At 45.8% G+C, this 16,409-nt stretch overlaps 1 protein-coding gene across 5 annotated transcripts in view; it reads left to right on the top strand.

Moving 5' to 3' along the window:
* The first annotated feature begins 8,448 nt into the window (after positions 1-8,448).
* PAM (peptidylglycine alpha-amidating monooxygenase) overlaps positions 8,449-16,409 on the top strand; it is a 157,813-nt gene continuing 149,852 nt past the window's right edge. For all 5 annotated transcript variants that reach the window (XM_088130144.1, XM_088130145.1, XM_088130146.1 and 2 more), the window contains exon 1: positions 8,449-8,596. The gene's annotated coding sequence lies outside the window, so the exon portion shown is untranslated. The remainder of the gene's footprint in view (positions 8,597-16,409) is intronic.

Consider the following 16,409-nt stretch of genomic DNA (forward strand, 5'->3'; position numbering starts at 1 on the left):
CCCACTGGATTCAGGATGCCAAGGGGTGTGGAGTTCCCATCGAACCCCCAGGCTTTGCATGACCTCCTGCAGCACCTTGTGGGTGAAGTGGGTCCCCCTGTCAGAATCCAGACTCTCTACTATCCCATACCGGGGGACGATCTGTTCCAGGAGAACTTTTGCTACTACCTGTGCAGTCGCCCTCCGGCTGGGCACCGCTTCCACCCAGCCAGTGAGGTGATCTTTGAGTACCAACAGGTACTTCAACCCAGCCACAGGAGGGAGTTCCGTAAAGTCCACCTGGACTCGCTGAAAGGGCCATATTGCCAAGGGCCTTCCTCCCCTCTCCCTTCTCCTCATGGCTTTGCGATTGGTTTTCTGACAAATCAGGCATTTCCAGCACACAGCCTGCGCCTCTGTCCACATCCCCAGGCTCCAGTACCACGGCTTTACAGTATCTATCAAAGCCTGCACCCCCAGTGAGACCCTTCGTGCAGTTTCTCCAACATCCCCCTCATGTCAGCACGGCTCACTACTGGGGTCCCCTCAGTTGTAACCCAACGACCTGCTTCCTCCCTGCAACCTTCCCTTTCCAGCAGCACCTCATCCAACTTCCCCGGCGTCCAAGCCGGAGGTTCTTCTATCTGGGGGATTGCAATCATGATGGCAATGGGGACACCCTCCGCTGCCTCCTTTGCTACTCGATCAGCAAGTCGGTTCCCTCTTGCCTCCATCGAGTCCCCCTTCTGATGTCCCATTATATGCACCACTGCAATCCTGTCGGGTTCTTGAAGAGCTTCCATCATCCCCTCTATCAGTTGCCGAGCTTTCACCTCCTTCCCAGCAGTTGTGAGTAAACCCCGTTCCAGCCAAATTTTCCCGAAAGTGTGCACTACTCCCCAGGCGTATCGCGAGTCTGTGTAGACGGTGAGGGACACTCCCTTTCCTAACTCTAGTGCCCGTTTCAAAGCGTGCACTTCACACAGCTGAGCCGACCAGTCCGCTGGTAGTGCCCCCTTCTCTATTGTCTCTCCCTCCGCCGTCACTATCGCATATCCTGACTTCCTTTGTCCCTGCTCTACTCGGCTAGACCCATCCACGAACCAGACCTCACCCTCTTCCAGCGGGACCTCCTGCAGGTCCTCCCGGGTCTTTGTTTGCAGCTGCAACAGGGTGGAGCACTCGTGCTCCGCCGGCTCCCATTCTTTCCGCTCCCCCGCAAGAAACTCCGCTGGGTTCAAATTCCTGTCTGTTCCTACCACCACATCAGGACTTATCCGGAGAACTGTCTCATATTTCAACATCCTCCCTTCTGTCATCCAAGCAGCCGCCTGCTGACTAAGCACACTTAAGATCTGATGGGGTGAATGGACAATCACGGGGCTCCCAAAAGTGAGTTTTTTCCCTTCTGTCACTAGCACAGCAGCGGCAGCCACTGCCTGCACACAAGTCGGCCATCCCCTCACCACTGGTTCTAAGGCTTTGCTCAGGAAGGCCACTGGTTGATATTTCCCAGCCCGTCTCTGAGTCAGCACTCCAATGGCAGTTCCCCCATGGGCTGTAACGTACAGGTGAAAGGGGAGGGCCAAGTTCGGTAGAGCCAGAGCCGGGGCCGTCACCAGGCTCCTTCGTAATTCCCCCCACTTCTCTGTGTCCCTGTCTGTCCATTCTACCCTGTCAGATGATCCTTTCAACTTCTCATACAGAAACTGAGCCTTGCTCATGTACTCATCTATCCATAGCCTGCAATATCCTACTAGACCCAGAAACCGCCGCACCTCCGTTTTAGTATGAGGGGGCTTCAACTGCATTATCCCCTGTATCCGAGAAGGATCAATCAACTTCTCGCCCTTCCGGAGTACATGTCCTAAATACTTGACCTCCCTTTCCACAAATTGGACCTTCCCTTTTGACACCTTCAATCCTTCTTCAGCCAACCAGTTCAATAAAGCCACTGAATCCTCTCTCACCTTTACTTCCTTCTCTCCAGACACCAACAAATCATCCACATACTGCAGCACCCGAGAACCCCCAGGGGCCCGGAACCCCTGGAGTTTCTCTTCCAATGCCTGTCCAAACAAGAGGGGGCTCTCGGTGTACCCCTGGGGCAGCACAGTCCATCTCAGTTGTTGCTTCCTCCCAGTCTCCGGATCTTCCCACTCAAAAGCGAACAGATCCCTACTTTCTTCTGCCAGAGGGCATGACCAAAAGCATCCTTCAAGTCTATCACCGTGAACCACCGATCCCCGGGAGGGATCTTCCCCATCAAAGTGTAGGGGTCAGGCACTACCGGGGTCCGGGCCAAGACCAAATCGTTGACCCTCCTCAGATCCTGCACCAGCCTGTAACTATTGTCCTTCTTCTTCACAGCTAAGATAGGGGAGTTGAAGGGGGACATAGCCGGCTCCAACAGCCCTTGCCGCCTCAGCCCATCTATGATGGGCTTCAGCCCACGCCTCCCATCCCGGGACAGCGGGTATTGGGCTTGCCGCAAACCAGTCACCCCCGGTTTCAAGGGGATGCTAATTGGGGCAATGCGGAACCGACCCGCCCCCCCCTCTCCTGCCCATACCTCAGGGTTCACAACCTCCACGTCCGCCTCCCGCAACAAACACATCCTTTCTGCCTGTTCCACATTCCACAACTCCACTCCTAGACTACCCATTAGATCCCTTCCCAGCAAGTTCACCCCTGCCTGTGGGATCAGTAACACATCTGCAGTTACCTCCTTCCCATTCCACTCCAGTCTCACTCCCTCCAGTACGTCTGCCTTGACCGGAGAACCTCCCACCCCCATCACCGATACCGACGCGCCCCGGGATTTCGCAATCCCTGGGATCGGTTGGCACAACGATGTTCGAGAGGCTCCGGTATCCACGAGGAACTGCCGTTCCTCGCCGGTGGGACCCACCGTGATGTTTACCAAGGGTTCCCCGTGGGTCCCGGTTGGGGAACCATGACCCCCCTAGTTGTACAGGGGGAAACTCCTCTCACCCGTGGGGCGATCCACCTGGCAGTCCCGAGCAAAGTGTCCTACTCGCCCGCAGCGGAAACAACCTTGCCTATCCCCAGTCCACCTCTCCCTTCTGGGGTCGACGCCACCTCTCCGGGGCCAAGGTCCCCGGACCAGATGGGGAGAAGGTCGCGCCTCCCTCAGTCCCTCCCCCTTCGTCTCATTCTTGGCCTCCGCCTGAACGGCTGCCATCATCATTTGAGTTTTCTGCCTGGTCTTCGCCTCCTCCCTCCCCACATAGGTCTGTTGAGCAATCCTTAGGAGTTCCCCTATCCCCTGTTCAGTCCAACCCTCCCGTTTTTGTATCTTCTTCTGAATGTCTGGCCATGCTTTGGTGACGAACTGCATTTTTAACAAGGTCTCAAAGGCTGGGGTGTCCGGAGTCACGCCCGAGAATTTGGTCAGGCCAACTCGGATCCTCTCACAAAAATCCCCGGGCGATTCATCCTTCCCCTGGGTTACCTCAAAAGCCTTGGTTAAATTCTTCCCCTGGGGCACTGCTGTTCGGATGCCCTCCAGAATCATCTCTTTCATGTCTCTCATGTTCTGCCGGTGTGCGGCATTATTGGGATCCCAATTTGGGTCTGCCAGAGGGAATTTAGTATCTGCGGCCGGGGCATTTGGGACATTTGCATTCCTTCGCTCCCAAGCCCCGAGCGCAGCTCGCCGAATCTGGCCCCTCTCTTCTGGCGTATAGAGGTGGGCTAAAATGTAATTCAGTTCCCCCCAGGAGTATTCCACCGGGCCGAGAAAAAGTTCCAATTGTTCGGCGGCGGTATGGGCATTCTCTTGCATACGAGGGAGGGTCTTTTTAATTCCCTCAACTCACTGGGTTTGATGGGAACTGTTACGTAACTGGTGACGGTCACCCCCTGTGCGTTTGTTCCGTTCGGGACTTCCCGGACGGGGAAGGCACTGGCCGACCTTAGACTAAAGGGCAAGTTCTGAATGTCTTGGTTCAGCTGGTCCAGCTCTTTCCGCAGCCCGGGATAGGGTGGGGGCACCGGAGGGGGAGCGGTAGGAAGAGGAGGAGGAGGAGGTGGCGGCCCCCATTGAGGTCTAGTCAGCCAGAGGTCCTCCTCCTCATCCTCCTGTTCTTTTTGGACAAAAATTTTGGCTAACTTGGGTCGAGGCCCCTCCCAATGAACATGGAACCAGACTTCCACATAGGGTTCCTGTGTTAACATTTTATGCTCCACAATGTAGTTTTTTAGTTGGGTCACCCAGTAATTACTGGGGATTCCAAGAGTATCCCAATGGTAGGGGAATTCGGGGTCCACTAGTGGATATTTTGGCCATTCTTTAGTGCACAAAGTTATCATGGTTGGTTTTTCCAGACCCCTGGTGAATGGACACAACCAGGGTGTCTCCCATTGTTGCAACAATTGTCCTAATGGAGAATCCATGGGGATTCCCCCTACTGCATTTTTCCCACTGGCCCCTGGCCTTACACTCTTACTCTGCGCCTTACCCATCCTTCCTGACTACGTTTCCCACCTTACAGAAGGTCCCGGACTCTTCTGTCCCCTTGCGGCGTCCAACGCCTCGTAACCACGCTAATCTCCCCGAGATTATGGGTAGGCTGTACTCACCAGACCTCCCGGAGGTCTCCTCGTCGGCCGACTTCCTTTTTACTTCTGTCTGACTGGCGATTGGAGTCCCGTCCTGGACCCGACTCCGGGGAAAACGGGAGACACCTCAACGGGGTGTTACGGCCGATTACTCACCGGTTCCCCACAGTCCGGTCCACGTCGAGGACTCCTGGCTGGCTCGCCAATTTTGTCAGAAAACGACAGACACGGGTTCGGTTGTCCAGTAGACAGAAGTTTTTATTGGGCACGTTTGCAAAGGTGGGTCCCTCCCGCAGCAATGGAGGAACTCCGAAGCAAGGTCTGACAGGTTTTTTATACCCCCTATCTGTCCTCCCCCTCCTACGAGGGCTTGGCTCACAATCTCACCTTTTTTACCGCCCCAGAGCGCCGCTAATTAACCGCAAAACCGCAGACATTCCACTTCCGAATCCAATCAGCGCAATACACATTCCAATCCCCACTTGACCCGACAGCCGCCCCCTGCCGTTTCTCTTCACTCTGGAGCGAACGTGCCTCTTGCCTGCAGTCTTTCCTCCCTCCTGCCGCCCCTCTCCACTCTGGTGCGAGTGTGCCTTTTGCCCATCCTCCCTCCTGCCACCCCCCCAAGGCTGCCCCATGGTGCACAGTGCTCTCCCCTAGCAAACATGGTTCGTTTGAGGCCCTCACTTCTCCCTGCCTTCTCACATAATTCATTTATTTAAAAGATGTATAAAGTGGCCCATTTCACAAAAGTTATTTGAAAGCCAAATTGTGGCTTGTTAGTTTCTGGCTTAGTACGCTATGCAAAGCCAGCCAACTGTGATTGATTCAATAAATCATAGATTAACAAACTAAGGCTTAGTGCAAATGGTAAGTCAGCCAGTGAATGGAAGAACCAAGTAACTCATGCATAGGCTTCAATTTGAAATTTACTGTTAGGAACAGCACTATACCAATGGCATAAATCCTCTGTTAGGTTTAGCAGCTTAATTTAGGAAAGGAAAATATATTTTTTGATGTTGTTGCAATATAAGTTATTGGGTTTGTGCATTGCTTCAGACGTGGATGTAGCACCTGTCAGAAACACCTTAAAACAGCTTTGTATTTGGGGGGGGGGGCTTGTGGAACTCCAAATCACATTTTTCCCTTCAAATGTGAAAAACGATACTGCCCTAAACAAGACGGGAAAAAAGCATATTATTCTAACACAAATTACCTAGATATCTACCAATAAACACCAATCAGCCTTCTTACTGCCATTGTTCTAATTTCATAAGCAAATCAGAAAATCAGTTGCCTTCTTGTTTTTCACCACCTCTTGTTTTATTCTGATAGTTTTACTTTTTCCTATTTCCTTGCCATGGAGTTCTGCTGGCAGGATTTGTGGTTCCCCTGATTTTGTTTATACACGTATTTATAGACTGCCCACTTGAGCAAGGAATCAAGGTAATTCACAAACATATTTTGTATGATTAGTACAAAATCATACCTTATCTAATTAATCCAGCCACCCTTTATACCATCAGTGTTCCTATGCCCTGGGGAACAATACCATTCTTAAAGGCTGGGAACATTTCTAATCTTGAGTGTCAGGGTGTTCTAAAGACTGGGACAGCCCTTGAGAAGACTAGTGTCAGTTCCAATCCCCCTCACCTCTCCCCAGGTAGGACCCCCAGTATACTTTCCTTGTATGAGGCAGGCTGAGTTTGACTGGGAAATACGATCCCAAAGATCCTAAGTACCAAGCCATGAAGTGCTTTAAAAGTGATAATCAGCACTTTGAACTGGACTGGAAGCAAACCTGAAACCAATGCAGGGCCCACAGCATAACAGTGTTGAATCTACTAGTTCCAGTTAGCAGATGGATGAGTTGAAACTTCTAATTATCTTTAAGGCAGCCCTTTGTATAGTGTACAATAGTAGTCTATATGCAAAGTGACAAGGCATGAGTCACTGTTGCCAGAGTGTCTCGATTCCAAAAGCCCTGTAATTGGCATACCAGCTGGAACTAAGTAAAGGCCTCCCTTTCCAGGGCTTCCATCTGATGCTCTAGTTCACTCCAGGAGGACACCCAAATTGTGGACCTGCTTCTTCAGGTGGAGCTGATCCTATCCAATGTTAGAGCTGGGATCAAACCAGATCAGTCACTGGCAAACAGCAACTATGTCTTACAGGGATTTAACCTGAACTTATTTTGACCCCACGGGCCCTTATAGCCTCTAGACATCAGAACTGGACTTCTACAGTTTGGCCTGGTGTGACAACACATAACTTGAGTATCATCAGCAAACTGATGGATGACCTCCTCCATAAACTTCATGCAGATGTTAAACAAACAACACAGAGACAAGGGCTGAGTTTTATGGAATCCCACAGTGGAGCTACTATGGATGTGACTATTGGTCCCCCAAACACACCACCTGGAATCATCTGCTTAGGACAGAGGAGAACCCACTTGGAAGCACTGTATTATTGTTTGAGCATAGAACAGTTGTACTAAGGGCTGACAAACCCATTTCGCATTCAAAGCAACTGCTTGAGCTAAAAACATTTCAAATTCAAAATATATTGCATGCCTCTATAAACTGGCATGCATAGTCAGAATTGCTAATTTTCTTACCATTTCATTTCCTATGCACAATTTTGGTAACTCCATTCTGCTGGTGAATCATCAGAGGCATTGTTTGTAATGAAAGCTACACAGTTCTCTAGACTAAGTCCTGAATTAGACATTTTTCAATGGCCTCTTTACCGCAGCTGCATAGCACACAGCTACAGAGACATTGAGAAAGGGAGTCTTAACAGAACCTTGAGAATTTTCAAAGGTGGGAAGTACTGGGGAGAATTCATCTGTGCCAGAACTACTGTACCATTGTATGTATAAATTCCCCAAGAGTTTGTTCTCTTTGCCAGTGCAGTATATAAAGTGGCCGACTTGAGTGTTAGCTGCATTGCCTATTTATTGGCTATTGGAAAGTCTGGAAACATTCTGCCTATCAGTTTACTGAAACCGTCATTCACGGCAAATGGCAAATTATACTGCAGTAAAACACCCTTGTACTTACCCAGCAAGTTGGAAGCCAGGCTTTAAGCCTCTCATCAACCTGCTTCTCCTGCTGTTGCTCAGACATCCTATCTAAATGACTGTGTAAAAAAAAGGGAAAAAAGGATTTCTCAGGATGGGATTTGTGGGTGGGATGACATTCCCCTCCTCCCATGGAGAGTGTCCCAATTTGGCAAATAGGTCTTCAAGGGATGTGCTTTTCCCAACAACTTCAACATGGGAAGAAAGAATGAAATTAATTCCCCACAGCGTCTGACCTAGTTCTTCGTCTTATCCATACAATTTTATTCGCTTTGTGCCTGTACAGCTAAGGGCTACTGCCACTTGGCCACATTGACTCATACGGACAGCAGTCACTCTAAGGAATAGCACGTACGTGCGTGGTAAGTGCCTGCATATGTACACGAAGCCACAATCAACTGTAGTTTCAGAGCATGTCTTGCAAAACTCCTCCCGCCGCCCTGACATGCCGCCCACTCATCCCGTCCTGGTGTGCACATCTGCCAGCGGCTCCGGACCTCGAGCAAAGCTCTTTTAAGGTCTTCGTTTCGTTCCCCTCCTCCCGCTCTCTTTGGGGACGGGGGAGACGCTTCCCTTGCAATCCAAGGCGAGGAGATGCCCCTTCTTCGCCGCCGCGCACGGCCTCCCAGACCTCGCCTTGGCCTCCTAATCTCGCTCGGAGCCTTCCAGAGGCGGCGGGGCTAAGCAAAACAAACACTCCCCTCCCAGCAGGCAGGGGAAGAAGGGCCGCCGCCGGTACAGTATTTGGGCTTGGGAGAGGCGGAGCGGCGAGCTGGCCGGGGGAGGGCTCGGGGCGGGCCTCGCCAGCTCGGGGGTGGGCCCTGGCTGTTGGCTCGTCGTCAGAAAGGCAGCGGTCGCGGCCGCCTACTCCAATCCGGGGGAAAAAGCCCCGGAGGTGGTCGTCGAACAGTTTGAGAGGGCGGCTGAGAGGCAGCGGCGTTCGGGGCGGTGAGTAGCTGGAGCGGGCAGCGGAAGAGCGTCCCCCGCGGGCTCAGCGGAGGGCAAGTTGCGCGCGGGCGCGGGCTCGGCTCGGGCTCCGCGCTGTGGCCAGGCAGGCGGCGGCTCTTCCCGTCAGCTCCGCGGGCCATCTCGCCGCTCCTTTCCGGACTCCCGCTCGACTCCGTGTTTTTCGTCCTCGTCCTGATGGGGGGACTGGTTGTTCTCTGCCCCTTCGCTTGGTCCAGCCTTACGGGGAGCCTCTTGCTCGCCTCTCCTGCCTCTCCTCTTCCGGGGCTCTCTGGACTGCGCCGCGTCCGGGGTGCCCGCCGGGCACCTGCCTCTTCTCGCCTCCCCCGCTTTGTCCTCTCCTGAACGTGCGTCGCTCCTCGTCGGCTCCCTCCCCGGCCGAGAGAGGTTCCCGCGCTGCTGCTTCTCGTGTTTTGCTGTTGAACAACTTTTTTCCCCTGCACCTTTGACGGTGCCCGGCCGGAGCTGGACTGAAAGAGCAAACTTGGGCACTGCCCGGCTTGGTGCGAGGAGAGCGTAAGGATCGGCGTGTCTCCGCTTTTAGGGTGCGAGGGTTGGTCCTCTTAGCGGCATCCACTAGCGGGAAGCGACTCGGGGCTAATTTTGCTCTTCCCCCGCCCCATACCCCTCTCTTCCAAGCCGGCGATGAGGGTGGTTGTAAAGGTTGCTTGTGCCAAGGTAGCCTGGGCGAGGAGGCGAGCCTCGACAGCGATGGGCCTTGGGAGCTGCGGCGAGTGCGTGAAAGATTCCTCCGGTAGATAATCCCGCTTTTGCGAGGGATTTATCCCTTGCCGACTTTCCGATTAGGCTTTTCTTTCGCCTCATTCTATTTACGATTCGTCTTGAGGGGGAGAAGCAGCGGCTTTTGTCGCAAGAGCAAAAATTTTTTCCAGATTTAGTGAGCAAGCCCCGGAGTGGCGAGTTGTGCTTTTCTCCTTCAAGTTTCCCATCCCACTTTCTCTTAATTGACGCTGGTTTGTGCAGAAACGCTCCTGGACGCTTTTGGAGTGCACGTCATTAAATGTTTGTTACTTGCTTGGTTTTGCGAAGAAACCTATAATGGGACTGGGTTTCAAGAGAACCTCTGATCTAAAGATTTTCTGTAACAGTCATGTTCTAGGTATGGGGAAGTGATGCTTGTGGTAATGCGTGCATTCTTCTAATATTATTATTAACTGTTCTTGTAGTGACAACAGGGTGAGAGTGCCTCACAAAGTGCAAGAGGAGCTGTATCTGGGGGTGGGGTGGGATTGTCTGAAAGTTAACATATAAGAAATAACAGAAAAAATACAGAAAATAGAACTTTGGAACAATGGGGGAAGGATACACGATTTCTCTTATCTGTGATATACTTACTCTCCAACTGCTTGCTCACTTCATTTCTGTCTCTTACTTTTTAAAAATCTGTTTTCTGCCAAGCACAGTTGAGCCAGTTGTGATGCTGTGCTACTTTTATTAGGGATGCGGCTTGGTTCCTAACTTTATGATAATATACGTTTTAACATATCACTTTCTGTTTCTTAGAACCGCAGTGTTTTGGTGTTTTTGGTTTCAGACTATGGAGGGAAGCATTGTAATGTTGCTCACTGAGACTTTGACAGGCATGACATTCTGGGAATAATACTTTTGTTGTTGCAATGCTTAGCTTCAAGATAAACATGCAACATCTTAAATATTTACAGCTTTTTACACATAATTATAGATTGAATATGCTGGGGTTTTTTTCCATATTGTATCAAGAACCACATAATGAGGGGGAAAAAAACGTCTTTTTGCAAATGAGAGCAGGTTCCTTAAAATGCAGTAAATATAATACTTTGAATTACATTTTTGGATTAGGGTTAGTCTGATTAACTTTTCCAGAATTCTACACTATAAATATTACCTACTTTTACAGTAATTGATTTTCATAATATCTTTGAATGGAACAGTAAGTGGAGCTAAAATATTATAATCTGCCAATGTATTACTTCTTCCTATGCAGGTTTGATTTTTACAATATTTTTACAATATTTTATTTATAGTACAATATTTTAACAGGTAATGGAAGAGTGAACATAGAGCAGGATTGGCACAAACTACTGAAGGTAGAATTTTTTTGTTGTTATGTGTGTAGTATTGCTTCACAAAGTTCATCGCACTGTTGAGATGATAACTTCACAGTAGAAGTAATGGTTTCAAGAACATTGAATTTGTGGTTGCTATTTGATCTCTAGATAAGTACTACTCATAAATATTGAACTATGTATTTAGTGTTCAACTTGACCTCTTGGAGCACATAGTGCTTATATGTAATTTGCTCATAAAAGGTGGTCTTATATGATCCATTTTTATTTATTCATTCATTCATTGAATCTCTTTGACTCAAAATCACAATTTAAAAAGCCTCTGTAAAGTAAACCTAGATATTCAGTTCAAAAAATGCAGTAGGATCAGTGGCATTAACATAAGCAGATACTATCCTATTTATGTTACATCCATTTTTTACTTATTTTCTTTTCCGTGGAAATCCCTTTCAATTGAGACTGTACTTTGATAGAATTATAAGCAATTTGATAGAATTATACAACGAACAGACAGACAACATTTTAGAAGTAATGATACCAGTAATTCTCTCACAGTATTGGAATAACTCAGAAATTCCAAATATGGGTGGTGTTCTGCATTGGGAAACTTTTGTAGAAAGCAGCTCTCCAGATAGTTTTCTTATTTTAATCATACTTAGCTTATAGGAAGTAGATTCTATGGCTTGTTAATACAACTTCCCAGCTACTGTTTGAATGGTATGTATAGTTTATCTTCATTCGTTTAAGGATCTTAAAGCACCAGCTGGTCTTAGCCTTTAAGACTAAGGAGAGAAGAGAAGAAAGGCAACAGGGAAGTTGATGCTGTTTCAGAGGTTGTTTGAGCCAGTTGTTACTTCTCTATTAGGAATTTTAGCTCTTATTGGGGTTATTAAAAGTGGGTCAGTTGGATGTTCTGAAAGGAATATACTGTAGCATGACCAATGCATATGTAATATGTCTATGTGTTTTGTTTGCTTGTTTTGCTGATGGTAGGGCCTTGATGAGAGCCAGTTTGATGTAGTAGTTAAGATACCAGGCTAGAAACTAGGAGACTGTGCGTTCTAGTCCTGCCTTAGGCATGAAACCAGTGTGACTTTGAGCCATCACTCTTTCCCAGCTCTAGGAAGAAAGCAATAGCAAACAATTTCTGAAAATCTTGCCAGGAAAACTGCAGGGTCTTGTCCAGGTACTTGCCAGGAGTCAACACTGACTCAAAGGCATAAAATAAATGTTAATGAGCACTTTCATTCCTCTACTCCATGATGGAGAAGCTGGCATTTGTTTTTCCCACAAGTAAGACAAGAGGGAGTTTGTTTGGCATGAAGGGCAGAAACCTTATGGCTATAGAATTTGGTTTAGTTAACAAGTCCCTTACATATATACATCCCCACCCCCCACCTGCATCCTTAACTGTTAAGCTCCAATGTTTCTGTGACCTGAATTTGATATCCATTGCAAGTGGCTGGGATAAAATTTAGCTTTGTAGCTTTGCAATCAATTCCCATTAATTTTGCAACTTTTTAAATAGCAAGGTTGCTGTGGTAGTTTTTAAAAAAATACAGTGCTGCTTATTGTTATTTATTCATGCCTATTTTCTTCTTGTTGTGTCACATAGAGTTTTCTTAGAAAGCCAAATCTGTTCTATGACCAAGGGTTTCTTTCTGGATAAATTATTGTAGAATATATTCTCTGAGTTCTATACATCTTTCATTGACTTTGACCAACTTTATTAGCATTTTTCCTAATCATATCAAGATGAATTTAACCTTCTGGTTAACTAGGCCACCTTGTATCTGAGCAGATGTTCTTTGGCTGTACAGGTAATTTTGTAAGTGGGCCCATGTTATGTGTTAATAGGTCTGTAAGGCATACTTAGCAGTATAATTCTAGTGCTGAATGCCACCATGTTATGAATTCTATATTCTGTAATGCACACTTTAAAGTTGTTAATATTAAGAAATCTGAGTTAAAGAGGTCTTAACATGTACACTTTCCAAAAGAGGATTTTCTAGATCTGCAAAATGTACAGAAAAGGGCAACCAAATTGATCAAAGATCTGGATCAATTTCTTGAAGAAAATATATCATTTAAGACTTTTCAGCATAGAAAAATGATACGTGGGGGCATGTAGATCTGTATAAAATGGAAATGGTGAAGAAGTAATGCTCAAAGACATTCAGATGTATGTTGGGAGGGTCCAGACATTTAAAAAGAGTTATTAGTTCACATGGCACATGGTTGAACAATAGGAATTTGACACCTTAAGATATAATCTTGACCACCAATGTGTATAACTGAAATTAGGATTAGACAAATTCATGAAAAATAAAATTATTACTGCTGATTGAGGATAGCTGTATACTGATTACAACAGTGCTTTTCAATTTTGATAAAGTTAAGATGTGTGGACTTAAACTCCCAGGATTCTCCCAGAAGCATGCACCTTAAAATTGTCAATTTTGAAAAACACTGAACTACAGTATTATAGGCAGGATGCTTTCCAGTACTGATTGCTGGGAAACACTGGTGAGAAAGCATTGTTAACCTCATGTCCTGCACCTAGATTTCTCATGGACAATGCTGAAGAAAATCATCCCTAAACTGAATCTTTCTTTGCGAGTTAGTTCTGACCTAGCAAAACTGAGAAGGGAGAAAGGCCCAATTTTTAAATAATTAAAATAATCTGTCTTGGGGAAATTTGCATGTAGTCATACCTTTCAGAAAACCTTAATAATTGGTCAATTGATTTATTCTTGGGATAACTAAATATCACTTAGCTTAAGTTCACTAACTGTTTGATTGTATGAAAATGTCTTTCAAATATGTATAGAATATTGAGGGAATTTTGTGGCCTTTTGGGTATTCCCAATGAGTTTATGAGTTTCTCAGGTTGCAGAGAGAGAAGGGAAAATTGGCAGTGGGGAGTGGGATTCTATTTGTCTCCTTTACCTGCCATTGCCTGCCTTTTAAAACTATCCCATGTGCCATGCTAAAAAACACAGGGAAAGATGGCAGAATGATGGGAATGGTGTATTTTTCCCAACTGAAAATTGTGGGCTAAATGACAAGCCTCCTGAATCATTTGCAGTGATGTAATTGCCTGTGGACTGCTTCTAAGCCTTGGGTTGCTATTGTCCACCTGCTGTCTTTCCTTCCTTCCTTTCCATTCCATTCCTTCCCTAATCCTCAGCTTGCGAGAAAGGAGGAAGACTGAATAAATTGACAAAATATTATGCATTGGCCAATACAAGGGTAGTCAAGAACAGCTTAGTGCAGTGTCTTTCAAACTTGGCAACTTTTAAGATGTGTGGACTTCAACTCTCAGAATTCCCCAGCCAGCATGAATTCTGGGGATTATAGTACACACATCTTAAAGTTGCCAAGTTTGAAAAACACTGGCCTAGTGCTTCCTGTAGTCAGCATCCATAATCAAATTAGTATGAAACTCCTAGTTTAATCTGTTTGAGACTCCTGTTTTCCTACTGTAAAGAGCTGCAGACTCAATCATGTAGCATATAGGCAGTTTTATTTATCTGAACATTTATGGCTGTTCACAAAAACAAGTGGCTGGATAGAGAGAAATAGTCATCAGCTTGTTTTACTTGAAGGATACTATGTGGAAGGATATAGCTGCAGATAATGCTTATCAGCAGGTCCTGCTATAATAGGTCTTGCTTTTTCTATTCCTGTTCTTCAGTGCAAACATCTGAGGTCCAGTTTTGACCCAATTGCTGATTGCCAGACATGTAGGCCTAATCAAGATAATATTTCACGTTTTGTACCTTAACATCCTCTGAAATACAGCTTTTCACATTAATACTGTTAGCAAAACAACGTAGTTTTTTCTTTAAAGCTTTTTTCCCTTTTTTTTAAAAAAAATAAAATAGCAAACTAGTAATTGGGGAATGGATTGGTATCCAGCTGTGTATGTAGGCTTTTGACCTCACATTGTTGCTCATCGTCTCTTGCCCTAGGATAGCATTCTTGCTTCTGATGTGTAAGAATGTACAACTTCAGTCAGCTGTCAACCTTGCAGCATCTGATTATTTCTGTCAATCTGATGTCAGTTTTAGGCCTGGGAAAGTACTTACAAGAAGAAATGCTGTGACTTAAATATTACATGCTTCAGACAGGTGAAAAGGCAGTTATCTTCTAAACCCTGAAGCTCTTGTCAAGTTGCATTTTATATGGCTAAGAGAATTTCTCATAATGGAACCAGTGCCTTAAAATATGCATCGGGGAGAATGTACAGTGTGAAGCTGGGTTATGTAACAAAGAAACTCCCCTATACCTTACATATAGCTTAATTCATTAAAATGCATTTTTCTGACCTTGCGGCCTTGAATTATGTTTTATTAACACCTACCAGCTCCAGCTCTATAACCCATAGCCAGGGTAGCTATTCTCACTCCAGTACAGTGAGAACTGTGTTAAGGACAACATGTTGATGAATACTCTACATAGACAATGAGTATTGGCCATCTTAGACTATTAAGACATTAAATAAAGTCTAGTATATTGCAAATCTGAAGTCTTTAAAGTTACATATTAGTTTACTGATTTGTTTGTTAGATTTATGTTACATTTTTTCCAGAAACCCTTGACTCCTGGCCTCACAGTCATAATAAACTTTTGATCTGATGTGATCCCTACAACAATGTGAGCTGGGATGAGCTGAAAGAGAATGATTTCGTTCACACAACATACTAAGCTATGATGCTTTTTTTAAATAAAAAATTGTATTTCTTTGACTTGTATGACTGCTCAGTTTACAGAAACAATGGGCAGCATACAAATTAAAAATGAGCTTAAAAAATACAAATCAAAACTAATGGGCAACCAAGGATGTTAATCAATCTACAATGCCTCCTAAACATGGACTCATTCAACATTCTAGTCCAGTGTCAGTTTTTGGCTTACTGTGTTGTGTGAATCCAGCCATTTAGTTTCTCAGCCATAATTTACGGTTTAGCATGTTGTGAGACACAGTGAAGAGTGAGAGTGTGATTGATCATAACAAGCCTAGGCATATTACAGTATGCTACTGTCCCATAATGTCTCTCCATCCTCTTTTTCAGTGTGCTCCCCATTTGGATTTGGAGCACTGATTTTTTCCCCACCCCCGACCCACCACAGTACAGTATCTGCACTTGCTTTTGAAACATGCGTGTTTTCTAACAACATGTGTCCACAGGAGAGTGTGAAAATGACAAAATATGCATTGAGAGATTGCCCCTTTTGGATGTTGTGATGTTTTGTGTAATAAGTAAGGAGCAGATCTTGTGTTATGATGTCATGATACACATTTTTATACACTCCTGTTACTGTGGATGTCCATGTTTCTAACACTGCTTTACAGGACATTTTAGTACAGCAGCTGTTAAATTCTCTTATCAGTTTTGTCTTGTTTTAAGTAGTTTTGAAAAAGAAAATCTGCTCTCCACTGAATTCTTAGGCATATATGGCAGGGTTGAATAGTATAGATCTCTAATTTGAACTATGATAGGTTCATAGAACATACTTCTGTTACCCCTGACTGAACAGTTGTATGGATAATTATTTGAACACTTCAGCAGGAGCCTTTTATTTCTTTATAGTCAAGGAAAAGTAAATTCTTTTTTGCCTTAGCATTCAGAATTACATCTAATTTTGCTAAAGTTCAGCAGGTATTGTTTATATTGGTGATAATTCTATCTTTTTTCTAGTCAGGTGTAATAAAAGTAAGCTGG

Source organism: Python bivittatus, unplaced genomic scaffold (assembly GCF_059951505.1).
Source record: "Python bivittatus isolate LINGU-HERP-01145 unplaced genomic scaffold, Pbiv_v1 ctg000850_np1212, whole genome shotgun sequence".
Lineage (NCBI taxonomy): Eukaryota > Metazoa > Chordata > Lepidosauria > Squamata > Pythonidae > Python > Python bivittatus.